Source organism: Pinus tabuliformis, chromosome X (assembly GCF_031772625.1).
Source record: "Pinus tabuliformis cultivar Carrire ecotype Pingquan chromosome X, CPIR1, whole genome shotgun sequence".
NCBI classification, from domain to species: Eukaryota; Viridiplantae; Streptophyta; class Pinopsida; order Pinales; family Pinaceae; genus Pinus; species Pinus tabuliformis.
The window spans coordinates 358,507,121-358,521,604 of record NC_142308.1 but is presented as its reverse complement, the minus strand read 5'-3'; the positions used below and the strand labels follow the sequence as shown (position 1 = coordinate 358,521,604).

General features: G+C 35.4%; 3 pseudogenes; all 3 read left to right on the top strand.

Annotated features, from left to right (window-relative positions):
• Positions 1-3,207: 3,207 nt before the first annotated feature.
• Positions 3,208-4,643, top strand: LOC149139980 (putative serine/threonine-protein kinase PBL7 pseudogene; annotated as a pseudogene).
• A 3,303-nt stretch (positions 4,644-7,946) lies between these two features.
• On the top strand, positions 7,947-9,089 carry LOC149139979 (serine/threonine-protein kinase PBL27 pseudogene; annotated as a pseudogene).
• A 3,739-nt stretch (positions 9,090-12,828) lies between these two features.
• LOC149139978 (serine/threonine-protein kinase PBL27 pseudogene) lies at positions 12,829-13,695 on the top strand (annotated as a pseudogene).
• Positions 13,696-14,484: the final 789 nt, after the last annotated feature.

The window sequence follows — 14,484 nt, the reverse complement described above, 5'->3', positions numbered from 1 at the left end:
ATTCATGGTCAAATTAACAAGAAAGTGACCTTTTAGCATAGTTAATTCACTAGTGCCACTGTTACAATATTTGGCCCAAACAATAAACAGAAAAAACCCATTTTCAATTTAGTAGGAGCATGTTGGGAAAATAATTTCACAATAATACCCATCATTGAACATTTTGACCCACTAAATCACTTTTAAATCCTTTTAAAGTCCTTCAACAAAGTACTTAAAAGTTGTGAACAAAGTCATAAGAATACTTCTAGCTATAGAACAAGCATTTCAAGCTTGCCTTTGTTTTATGATATGGACATTTGTCCTTCAAACAGACTTATGTGGCACAGAACCACTTTCACCCTTAAGAAAAAATATGGTTGTACATGCATGGTGAACTCTCTTAACACAAATATGCCCTTAGTATGGTATAGGATTCTCATACTAGTGCCAGGTTTAAGGGTGCCAAAGACTTTAGATTTTAACTATGATATGGTGCATACTTGGCTTCAAGACAACATATATTTTTGGAATTTCATGTTGGGAAACATCCAAATCTGTTTCCAGGAAAGCTCAAGTTAAATGGAAATTTTTTTGTATAATGGTTGTGATTCATATGGATGCACATTATCATGTATGTTTTTTCCTAAATTTGAATAATTTATGTATTTTTTGGTGACCTTTTAGAATAGTTAATGCACTAGTATTGTTGCTACAATATTTGGCCCAAACAATAAAAAAAAAAACACCCCATTTTCAATTTAGTAGGAGCATGCTGGGAAAATAATCTCACAATAATACCCATCATTGAACATTTTGACCCACTAAATCACTTTTACATCCTTTTGAAGTCCTTCAACAAAGTACATAAAAGTTGTGAACAATGTCATAATAATACTTCTAGCTATAGAACAAGCATTTCAAGCTTGCCTCTGTTTTATGATATGCGTATTTGTCCTTCAAACAGATTTATGTGGCACATAACCACTTTCACCCTTAATAAAAAATGTGGATGTAAATGCACGGTGAATTCTCTTAACACAAATATGCTCTTAGTATGGGATAGGATTATCAGACTAGTGTCAAGTTTAATGGTGCCAAAGACTTTGGATTTTAACTATGATATGGTGCACGCTTGGCTTCAAGACAAAATGTTCTTTAGGAATTTCATGTTGGGAAACCTCCAAAGCTGTTTCTAGGAAAACTCAAGTTAAATGGAATTTTTTTTTGTATAATGGTTGTGATTTATATGGATGCACATTAATATATATTTTTTTTTCCTAAATTTGAATAATTTATGTATTTTTTGGTCAACCAATTTTTTTATCCGATTTTTATCTAGTTCCTATTCGATTTGACAGTAGAAAGAACTCAGGGACTTTAGAGGATAAATTAATATCCTCCCCAACCAAGTTCAATTGCCACTTGTGATGTGATTTTTGTTCGTGAGGGAATTGTTGATTCGTACAATAAATGTATATATTCTTGGAATATGATCTAACTATGAATATGGAAGTGTTCAACTATCTTTCTGAGGACATCGTATTTATGAAAATCTGGAAGTCAGATCTTTGAAATAACACAATTTATAGGAGTGACAAAGTATGCTAGGCAGTGGTAAGCTAGAAGTCAAATCTGAAATAACACAATTTTGGACAGTTGAGAACTTCATATGTGTGTAAGAACTGAAATCCATGAACAAAATCACAGCTCATCATATAATGCTCTAAGATCTCCAAAATCATAGATAGAGAAAACCAATAGAAACCTTAGCTCCACCAAAGATATTTCAAAAAGATATTCAAAAAGATTGATTGTTGGAGTATCTTTGGTGGAGCTAGGGTTTCTCTTGGTTTTCCCTATCTATGGTTTTTGAAAGCGTGGAGAATTATATGATAGGTTGTGATTGTGTTCATGGGTTTCATTTCTTCTTTATATATATGAAGTTTTCGGGTGAATGCTCCAAGAAACACTAGCACCTTAAGACAAAAACACATAAAGTACAAAGAAGATTGAACAAAAGAGAGAGAGAGAGAGAGAAAGTATCATTGCTCTTACATCTCTAACCCAAGTATGAAAAGGAATATGCACAAGTGCATGATCAATTATAATAACAACTCACTCCTTCCTCTATTTATATGAGAGGTAAAGGGGTTTTACAATAACAAGTGGACCTAGTCCACTACAAGAAAACTTGCTAGACCGAAGTAGGTACACCCATGTGAAGCACTCTACTCTAAGTGACATGTGTGAGGCTCAAAGGTGACAATGATTAACAAGCAAGGCCTCCATGGCATGAGAACTACTCCCCAAGGTCCAACAATCCTCCAAAGGTCCAAAGCTCCAATGCATCTCCAAGGTCATGTGTCTCCTTAAGGACAATTCATATCCAAGGTCATGTGTCACCTTAAGGACTCCCACACCTACATATCCACTCCCTCAACCCAAGAGTCCACATGTCAAGTGTAAACCTCCATGCAAGAAACCAAGCAACCCCATTCTATCTAGGGCTCAATAACCTCCTCTGAAATACCCAACTCTACTCCAAGCACATAAACTCCCTTCATGCATCAACAACATGAAGTCACCAAGCTCCATACTTATCCAACACTTCGAGGAAGAATGTCTTTCAAACATCCAAACAAGGTCTAACAACAAATAGTAAACCACCTCCAATGTCCAAGTCCATCATGGAAGAGCATGGTCCAACCATACACCATGCACCCCACATATTTCATTTCTTCTTTATATATATGAAGTTTTCGGGTGAATGCTCCAAGAAACACTATCACCTTAAGACAAAAACACATAAAGTACAAAGAATATTGAACAAGAGGGAGAGAGAGAAAGTAGCACTGCTCTTACATCTCTAACCCAAGTATGAAAAGTAATATATGTTTGTAGCCTTTTTAAAGTTACGCATGACCACACTAAGCAAAAGGATTTAAACGAACAAAACAAGAACAGAAAGGCAAAAGTATATCACACTCTGCTCTGCTGGCTGCTTGGCTAGCTTTCTTTCCCCTTGAACTGTTACTAGATTCTGCTCAGACTGAGATTAACTTTTACCTGATCAGAGATATCACTCTAATTTGCTAGCTTTCTTTCTTTCCCCTTGAATTGTTATTGGATTTATTTTTTTCCCCTTGAATTGTTATTGAATTTTCTTGTTTCCCCTTGAACATGGATTCTGCTCATACTGAGATTAATTTTTAGTTGAGTAGAGAAATGCGTCATTTTCCATGTTGTGGATATGCAAAGGATGTAAAGGACGCGAAACACTTGAAAAGGTCCAAACTCAATGATATTAAGAGTAAAGATGAACAGGAATACCTTGCTGCATCTTCTAATCAACTTCCCAAAGCCTCTTCGAATAGATTGAGATTGAAGTCCTCCCATGGGAATAGGCAATATGAACCTACTAAGATGTGGGAACCACATATTGTTGCGCAAACATTCATTTTTCAAGAATTGGCTGCAATGACGAATAATTTTTAGCTTGAGTGTCTGTTGGGTGAAGGAGGCTTTGGAAAAGTTTGTAAAGGGAGGCTTGAGAGCATTGGTCAGATTGTGGTTGTCAAGCAACTTGATAGGAATGAATTGCAAGGAGACAGGGAGTTCCTTGTTGAGGTTTTGATGTTGAGTCTTCTTCATCACCTAAATCTTGTTAACCTTATTGGATATTGCACTAATGGGGATTAGAGGCTTTTGGTATACGAGTACATGCAATTGGGATCGATGGAAAGCCATCTCCATGATCTCCCGCCTGATAAGGAGCCATTACATTGGAACACAAGAATGAAAATAGATGCAGGTGTTGTAAGAGGGTTGAAATATTTTCATGACAAAGCCAACCCTCCAGTCATATATCATGATTTTAAATCCTCTAATATTTTACTAGACGAGGGATTTTGTCCAAAGTTATCGGGTTTTGGGCTGGCCAAACTCGGACCTATTGGAGATAAGACTCACATTTATACACAAGTAATGGGAACTTATGGATATTGTGCACCTAAGTATGCTATGACAGGCTAGCTAACTTTCAAGTCAGATGTGTACAGTTTCATAGTGGTCTTGTTAGAGTTAATAACAGGGAGAAAAGCTATTGAAAATTCCTAGTCAGCAAAGGAGAAAAATCTTGTTCTTGGGCACGACCTTTGTTCAAGGACCACAAATTTTCTTCACAAATGTCTGATCCAAAGCATAAGGCACTTTATCCCGTGAGAGGCATGTATCAAGCACTTGTTTTGGAAGCAATTTGTCTTCAAGAGGACGTTGCCACTCAACCCCTGATCGGTGATGTAGTAACAACTCTTGGTTACCTTGCATCCCAGATGTATGATCCTGTAATGAATCTTGTTCAAACTAATCAATATGCACCATCGACTCCTGCCCATGAGAAAATGAACAAGGAGATGAAGTATCTTGATGGATCAAAAAGAGTAACTTATAAAGGAAGTATACATGGAAGTAACCAGAATGAACTATGCCTTGCAGAGACTTCCCCTAGATGTCACACTGCTCCTATTAGGGCTTCAAATACCTTAAATGAGTCTCGAGGTTTTCAGGAGGGTAGTGGTAGGGATTCTGGAGATTCTGACAAGTCTAATGGGATGAGGCATAGCCTTAGAAAAATTGGGAGACCCAACAGAGACAAAAAGTGAGTCTTAGCTGTAATTCGAGATCATGAACACGTGATTGTTGAAGCCAAATCATGGGGTGAGAATTTAAGAGGAAGGAAAAGGAGAAATGCCCTTGGTGGGAGTGGGACATATTATTTTCACTGAGACTCTATTGGTGTCGCACATGAACTATTAATTTTTTGCAAATCTTTCATCTTCTTTGGCATAAATTCTTGCAGTTTATATACTCTAATTCGAAATGTGTATTTAATGTGTAGAATTTTCGTTTCAATCATGAAAGTTGTAAAGTGACTTTACAGAATTCAGATGATGTAGTCTTGCTTGGCATTTGAATGAGTAGAGTGAGAGGTTGAAGGGAGATTTTGAGGTTTTCCTGGTCCTCTGTGTATAGGAAGGCAATTGTTACTATCAAGCATTTATGTTAGTAGGAGGTTTGTAAAGGCCTCAAGAAATAATATCAGCATAGTCAGATTCTTTTTTAAATGAAAACAGAAAAAGATATTTTGTTAGCCACAAATACTTACAACCAAACATGGTTTCCAAATTTCCTATACCCAAGCCTTAAAATTGAATTAGATAGAACTCAACCAAAAAAGTACACAAAGTGTGCATTTCTTGAACTTATCACATACACAAAAATGAACACCAACAAATATGTGCATAGGAGTTTCATCAGAAAGGATTCTATTACCTAAAGGAATCCCTTTAATACAACCCTTCTTGACATTTTTAGAGAAATAGTCATTGCAATTGCTACCTCCATGAATAACCAAAGAATTGGTAAACTCAATTGATACCCAAGGGCACCCATTTCTAGGTTCTATCATGCCTTGTGACAATGCCAACTGCCCAGGGCCATTGTAAAACAACTAGGCTATCAAAGAAAAGAATTAAAGACAAATACTAGGCACTGAATTTCAACAATACCAAGCATTAAGCCCTAGCAGAACACATATAAAACCCCAATTCATAGGTATTCATCCCATGTCCTTTCTAAAAAACCAACACCAAGTGATCCTTCCTTCTATCACATTCATTTAGAGAGATTATCCATTCTTCCACAAAAATATATAATTTACAAAGAGATCAACTTGGAAAAGATAATTATTGAAATAAACAATGATAGATTCTCTATACCTTTGCTTATACTACCTATGCATTGAATTTGACCTATGCTTTCCTTGATGCTGCATCGTCTCATGATTTTGAGGTTTACATATTACCAACCAACTTTGTATTTTGTTTCACCATGATAGTCTATCATTATGAAATATTTTCGGTAAAATATTGCACTCAAAAATTGGCAGAACTATTAGCATCCTTTATTTTTCAATATTGACATTGAGCTCCATAGCTTCAGATCATCCATGCACATATATTATGAGGTGACAAATTATGGGATATTTCTTAAATCTAACCTAGCCTTTTTATATGTTAAATAGGAGAATTCATCCTTCATCCACAATAATTATTGGCAGAGGAACTATTCCATCTAATTGAGAAACCATGGAAAGATATATCAAAACACTGAATTTAACCCAGAATGAAAAAGTAGCCTCCTATGCAATAATTTGGGTGGTTTCCTATACAAGAATTTTGAGAAAGGCTAGTTTCAAAAAGCTACTTCCCCAAAAATTCTGAAATTTGAGAATGTCTTTGATATGCACGATCTCCAACGAGTATAGGAACCTACAATGATCTTGTTGAATAGAAAGAAATATAGAAGAGGTAATGAAGATAAATTCATTGAATCAATGACCATGAGTTTAAAAAATATATATTTTTAATACCTCAGTAAAAATATCAGATTGCAAAAAAAATTGGCTTCATCAGATGCAGAAAAAAATAGTGAAATAATAGATTGCAAACCATATTCTCTAAAAGTATTCCAAATATCTTATGTTGTAAGTGATTTTTATTCCAAAATATATGGTGTAGACACATTGCTTGAGTTCATAGTTTCTATATCTAGAGCTGTAAATTTTAATGTTTTCTTCATGCCAAAGAAAGATTGTAGTTCAAAGAGTCATCACTATCTTAGAAGATTTGTCTAATAGTTAGTGTGAGAAAGAAGAGGCATATTTTAGAAAGGTCTATACACAATAATTTCCAACAATTTCTAATGAGTTGTTGGTAAAATGGTCAAAGAATTTTGTAGTTTGAAACCATTTCTAGTATTACTATTGAGTTTCTTAAAAAGTTAAGTGGGTTCTGTAAAAGGTTGTTGGATTCCTCCTTTGTGTTTCATGTAGATGCAATTTGAATCCATTAGTATAAAATTTTGTTAGACACCTAATCTGTTAGGGTTGGTGGGGAGGAATTCCAATAGTCATTGAAGTCCAAGTGACCTCTTGGAAGATGAAAACCAAGGGTCAAAAAACTATCTATTAATATGTACATCTTGTGAATATAATAAATCCACACGAGTTATTCAAATATTTCCTATCAATTTTGTGTGTGTTTGACCTAGTATCATTGTAGGTTCCTCTCTAGCCTACTTAAATGTGTGAATGCCATTATTTTTGTGGCCTTAATGTGAGAACCCTCACCAAAATTGTGCCCTCTCTATGCATGTCAATTTTTATTGTTGAAACTACACCTAAGAATTTTACCATTTAAGTTTTCCATATTGCAACCCAAACACACTTAGCTACCCCTATGCTTAGTTTTGTCACAACTCTAACCAATGTTCACCCACAAGTTTATCAGTTCTATTTAATGCACGTTATGCTTCCTCCAATCCTACAGCCATTTCTCTCCTGCATCATGGGATATTTATACATTCAAATAAATATCAAAATATATGCGCCACTGGAAATACACACCACTGGAAACCTTCAGAGGATACGCAGTTTGTGGTCATGGATAGTATAAATCCTCACGGTGCTTCATTTTATATAGATGGAGCTGAATGCTAAAAGTATTGGCTGTTGTCTGTTCGATTGACCACCATGCTATGGCTTGCCATTCGTTTGAATATTATTTATATATATGTTTGTATCCTTTTTAAAGTTACGCATGAGCACATTAAGCAAAAGGATTTAAACGAACAGGAAAAGAACAGAAAGGCAAAAATATATCACACTCTACTCTATTGCTGCCTGGCTGGCTTTCTTTCCCCTTGAACTATTACTGGATTCTGCTCAGACTGAGATTAAATTTTACCTGATCAGAGATATCACTCTGATCTGCTAGCTTGCTTTCTTTCCCCTTGAACTATTATTCTATTTCTTTTTTTCCCCTTGAACTATTATTGAATTTTCATGTTTCCCCTTGAACTTGGATTCTGCTCATACTGAGATTAACCGTTAGCTGAGCAGAGAAATGAGTTTTTTTCCATGCTATGGATCTGCAAAGGATTTAAAGGATGTGCAACACTTGAAAAGGTTTAAACTCAATCATATTAAGAGCAAAGATGACCAGGAATACCCTGTTGCATCTTCTAATCAGCTTCCCAAAGCCTCTTCGGATAGATTGAGATCGAAGTCCTCCCATGGTAACACGTAAGATGAACCTACCAAGATGGGGGAAGCACATATTACTATGCAAAAATTCTTTTTTGAGAATTGGCTGTAGCGATGAATAATTTTCAGCCTGATTGTCTGTTGGGTGAAGGAGGCTTTGGCAGAGTTTATAAAGGGAGGATTGCGAACACTGGTTAGATTATGGCTGTCAAGAAACTCAACAGGAATGGATTGCAGGGAAATAGGGAGTTCCTTGTTGAGGTTTTGATGTTGAGTCTTCTTCATCACCCAAATCTTGTTAACCTTATTCGATATTGTGTTGATGGGGAGCAGAGGCTTTTGGTATATGAGTACATGCAATTAGGATCACTGGAAAACCATCTCCATGATCTCTTGCCTGATAAGGAGCCATTATATTGGAACACAAGAATGAAAATAGTTGCAGGTGCTGCAAGAGGGTTGGAATATTTACATGAAAAATCCAACCCTCCAGTCATATATTGTGATTTTAAATACTCTAATATTTTACTGGATGAGGGATGTCATCCAAAGTTATCGGATTTTGGGCTCACCAAACTCGGACCTGTTGGAGATAAGACTCATGTTTCCCCATGAGTAATGGGAACTTATGGATATTGTGCACCAGAGTATGCTATGATAGGCCAGCTGACTATCAAGTCAGATGTGTACAGTTTCAGAGTGGTCTTGTTAGAGTTAATAATAGGGAGAAAAGCTATTGACAATTCCCCGTCAGCAAAGGAGAAAAATCTTGTTCTTGGGCATGACCTTTGTTCAAGGACCGCAAAAAACTTGCACAGATGGCTGATCCAAAGCTTAAGGGACTCTATCCAATGAGAGGCATGTATCAAACACTTGTTGTTGCAGCAATGTGTCTCTTGGAGCATGCTGCCACTTAGCCCTGATCGGTGATGTAGTAACAGCTCTTGGTTACCTTGCATCCCAGATGTATGATCTTGCAGTGAATCTTGTTCAAAATAATTAGTATGCACCATCGACTCCTGCCCATGAGAAAAGGAACAAGGAGAGGAAGTATCCTGATGGATCAAAAAGAGAAACTAATAAAGTAAGTAGACATGGAAGTAACTAGCATGAACTACACCTTGCAGAGACTTCCCCTAAATGTCACACTACTCATGTTAGGGCTTCGAATACCTTAAATGAGTCTCGAGGTTCTCAGGAGGCTAGTGGTAGGGATTCTGTAGATTCTGACAAGTCTGATAGGATGAGGCATAGCCTTGGAAAAATTAGGAGACCTAACAGAGACAAGAAGCGAGTCTTAGCTAACGGTCGAGATCGTGAACATGTAATTGCTGAAGCCAAATCGCGGGGTGAGAATTTAAGAGAAAGGAAAAGGAGCAATGCCCTTGGTGGGAGTGGGACATATGATTTTCACTGAGACTCTGTTGGAGTTGCACATGAACTATTAAGTTTTTCCAAATCTTTCATCTTCTTTTGCATAAATTCTTGCAGTTTTTGTACTCTGATCAGAAACTATGTATTTCATGTGTAAAATTTTTGTTTCAATCATGAAAACTATAAAGTGACTTTACAGAATTCAGATGATACAGTCTTGCTAGGAATTTGAGTGAGTAGAGTGAGAGGTTCAAGGGAGATTTTGAGGTTTTCCCAGTCCTCTGTGTATAGGAAGGAAATTGTTACTATAAAGCATTTATTGTTAGTAGGAGGTTTGTAAAGGCCTCAAGAAATAATATCAACATAGTCAGATTATTTTTTAAATAAAAACAAAAAAAGATATTTTGTTAGCTCACAAATCCTCAAGAAATAATATCAGCATAGTCAGATTCTTTTTTAAATGAAAACAAAAAAAGATATTTTGTTAGCTCACAAATGCTTATAACAAAACATGGTTTCCAAAGTTCGTATACCCAAGCCTTAAAATCGAATTAGATAGAACTCAACCAAAAAATTACACAGACAATTATGTGCATAGGAGTTTCATCAAGAAGGATTCTATTACCTCAAGGAATCCCTTTAAGACAACCTTTCTTGACATTTTTAGAAAAAAAATCATTGCAATTGCTACCTTCATGAATAACCAAAGAATTGGTAAACTCAATTCATGCCCAAGGGCACCCATTTTTAGGTTCCATCATGCCTTGTGACAATGTCAACTACCCAGGGCCATTGCAAAACAACTAGGCTATCAAAGCAAAGAATTAAAGAAACATAATGGGCATTGAATGTTAACATTACCAAGCATTAAGCCCTATAAGAACACATATAAAACCAAAATTCACAAGCATTCATCCTATTTCATTTCTAAAAAACCAATACCAAGTGATTCTTCCTTCTATCACATTCAGTTAGAGAGATTATCCATTCTTCCATGAAAATATATAATTTACAAAGGGATCAACTTGGAAAAGATAATTATTGAAATAAACAATGATATATGTTCTATACCTTTGCTTATACTACCTATGCATTGAATTTGACCTATGCTTTCCTTGATGCTGCAGGGTCTCATGATTTTGAAGTTTACATATTACCAACCAACTTTGTATTTTGTTTCACCATGATAGTCTACTGTTATGAAATATTTTCGGTAAAATATTGCACTCAAAACTTGACAGAACTCTTAGCATCCTTTATTTTTCAATCTTGACATTGAGCCCCATAGCTTAAGATCATCCATGCACATATATTATGAGGTACCAAATTATGGGATATTTCTTAAATCCAACCTAGCCTTCTTATATGTTGTTAAATAGGAGAAGTTATCCTTCTTCCACAATAATTATTGGTAGAGGAACTATTCCATCTAATTGAGAAACCATGGAAAGATACATCAAAACACTGAATTTAACCCAGAATGCAAAAATAGCCTCCTATGCAAGAATTTGGGTGGTTTCCTATACAAGAATTTTGAAAAAGGCTAGTTTCAAAAAGCTACTTCCCAAAAAATTCTAAAATTTGAAACTATCTTTGATATGCACGATCTTCAATGAGTATAGGCACCTACAACGATCTTGTTGAATAGCAAGAAATTTAGAAGAGGTAACAAAGATAAATTCATTGAATCAATGAATATGTGTTTAATATATATATATATATATATATATATATATATATATATATATATATATAGATAGATAGATAGATAGATAGATATTTAATACCTCTGTAAAAATATCAGATTGCAAAAAAAAAGTGGCTTCACCAGATGCGGAAAAAAAAGGAGTGAAATAACAGATTGCAAACCATATTCTCTAAAAGTATTCCAACTATATTATGTTGTAATTGATTTTTATTCCAAAATATATGGTGTAGACATAGTGCTTGATTTCATAGTTTCTATATCTAGAGCTTGTAAATTTTAATGTTTTCTTCATGCCAAAGAAAGATTGTAGTTCAAAGAGTCATCACTATCCTAGAAGATTTGTCTAATAGTTAGTGTGAGAAAGAAGAGCCATATTTTAGAAGGGTCTATACACAATAATTTCCAACAATTTCTAACAGAGTTGTTGGTAAAATGGTCAAATCATTTTGTAGTTTGCAACCATTTTTGGTATTACTGCCAAGTTTCTAAAAAAGTTAAGTGGGTTTTGAAAAAGGTTCTTGGGTTTCTCCTTTGTGTTTCATGTAGATGCAAGTTGAATCCATTAGTATAAAAGTTTGTTAGACACCTAATATGTTAGGGTTGGTGGGGAGGAATTCCAATAGTCATTGAAGTCCAAGTGACCTCTTGGAAGATGAAAACCAAGGGTCATAAAACTATGTATTAATATGTACATCTTGTGAATATAATAAATCCACACGAGTTATTCAAATATTTCCTATCAATTTTGTGGCCTTATCATTGTAGGTTCCTCTCTAGCCTACTTAAATGTGTGAAAGCCATTAGTTTTGTGGCCTTAATGTGGGCACCCTCACCAAAATTGTGCCCTCTCTATGCATGTCAATTTTTCCTGTTAAAATTACACCTAAGCATTTTACCATTTATGTTTTCCATATTGCAAACCTAATGCACTTAGCTACCCCTCTGCCTAGTTTTGTCACCACTCTAACCAATGTTCACCCACAAATTTGTCAATTCTATTTAATGCATGTTAAGGAAATATTGGCATATGATGCTTCCTCTAATCCTACACCCATTTCTCTCCTGCATTATGGGATATTTATTCATTCAAATAAATATCAAAGGATATGCACCACTGGAAACCTTCAGAGGATATGTAGTTTATGGTCATGGATAGTCTAAATCCTCATGATGCTTCATTTTATATGGATGGAGCCGAATGCTAAAAGTATTGGCTGTTGTTTGTTCAGTTGACCTCCATGCTATGGCTTGCCTTGTATATATATATATATATATATATATATATATATATATATATATATATATATATATATATATATATATATATATATATATATATATATATATGTTATTGAATATTATTTATATATATATATTTGTATCATTTTTAAAGTTACGCATGACCACACTAAGCAAAAGGATTTAAACGAACAGAACAAGAACAAAAAGGAAAAAATGTATCACACTCTGCTCTGCTCGCTACGTAGCAGGCTTTCTTTCCCCTTGAACTATTATTGGATTTATTTTTTCCCTTTGAATTGTTATTGAATTTTCTTGTTTCCCCTTGAACTTGGATTCTACTCATACTAAGATTAACTGTTAGCTGAGCAAAGAAATGAGTTTTTTTCCATGTTGTGGATCTACAAAGGATGTAAAACACATGCAACACTTGAAAAGTTTTGAACTCAATGATATCAAGAGAAAAGATGACCAGGAATACCTTGCTGCATCTTCTAATCATCTTCCCAAAGCCTCTTCAGATAGAATGAGATTGAAGTCCTCCCATGGGAACAGGAAAGATGAACCTCCCAAGATGGGGGAACCACATATTACTGCGCAAACATTCATTTTTTGAGAATTGGCTGCAGTGACAAATAATTTTCGACCTGAGTGTCTATTGGGTGAAGGAGGCTTTGGCAGAGTTTATAAAGGGAGGCTTGAGAGCACTGGTCAGATTGTGGATGTCAAGCAACTCGACTAGAATGGATTGCACGGAAACAAGGAGTTCCTTGTTGATGTTTTGATGTTGAGTCTTCTTCATTACCCAAATCTTATTAACCTTATTGGATATTGCACTGATGGGGATCATAGGCTTTTGGTATATGAGTACATGCAATTGGGATCATTGGAAAACCATCTCCATGATCTCCCGCTCGATAAGGAGCCATTATATTGGAACACAAGAATGAAAATAGCTGCAGGTGCTGCAAGAGGATTAGAATATTTCCATTACAAAGCCAACCCTCCAGTCATATATCATGATTTTAAATCCTCTAATATTTTACTGGACGAGGGATTTCATCCAAAGTTAACAGATTTTGGGCTGGCCAATCTTGGATGTGTTGGAGATAAGAGTAACGTTTCCACATGAGTAATGGGAACTTATGGATATTGTGCACCAAAGTACGCTGTGACAGGTCAGCTGACTGTCAAGTTAGATGTGTACAGTTTCAGAGTGGTCTTATTAGAGTTAATAACAGGGAGAAAAGCTATTGACAATTCCTGGTTAGCAAAGGAGGCTCCATAGGAGGTCCCATGAAATCAACGAGCTCACCCAATAGAAAACTTGAAGAAAATGAAATAAATGAAGAAAAAAACTATTTTAGAGGAGGTCCCATGAAATCAACGACCCCACCCAACAGAAAACCTGAAGACAATGAAAGAAATGAAGAAAAACCCTACCTCATAGTCAAACATTGTGCACATGCAGAATCGTAATGGCTGATTTCGGATGAAGACACCAGAGTTCAACCATGTACATTTTGTGCTATCCCGAAATAAAAATAACAATAATATTTGACTGGCTTGCCCCCACCCAACAGAAAACCTGAATAAAATGAAAGAAATGAGGAAAAACCCTACCTCATAGTTAGACATTGTGCACATGCAGAATTAGAAGGTAATGGTTGATTTCAAATGAAGCAACATAATTCAACCCTGTCCATTTTGCGCCATCCTGAAATAAAAATAACAATAATATTTGGCAGGCTTTCCCTCCCCGTAGTTACACTAATTCGATATAGAAGCCAAGAGTTGTAAGAGTTTGCTAAGGTGTGTTTTGAGGAGACAATTAGAACCATATTAGACTGCAACGGGTTGTTGGATGATTTCATGGATAAATATACTCTCTAAGCTAATGATTGCAATATTTATTTATATAAAGTGTTTATGATATATGATTAATGATTTTTTTTTTGTTGGAAATAGGAAGAGAAAGATGAGAAAGGTGAGGCATGAGGTTTGTTGTAAATCAATTAAAAGGAAAGGAAAATATCTCCAAATAATAGGATTTTTCAAGTTTCCTCTTTAATAGGAC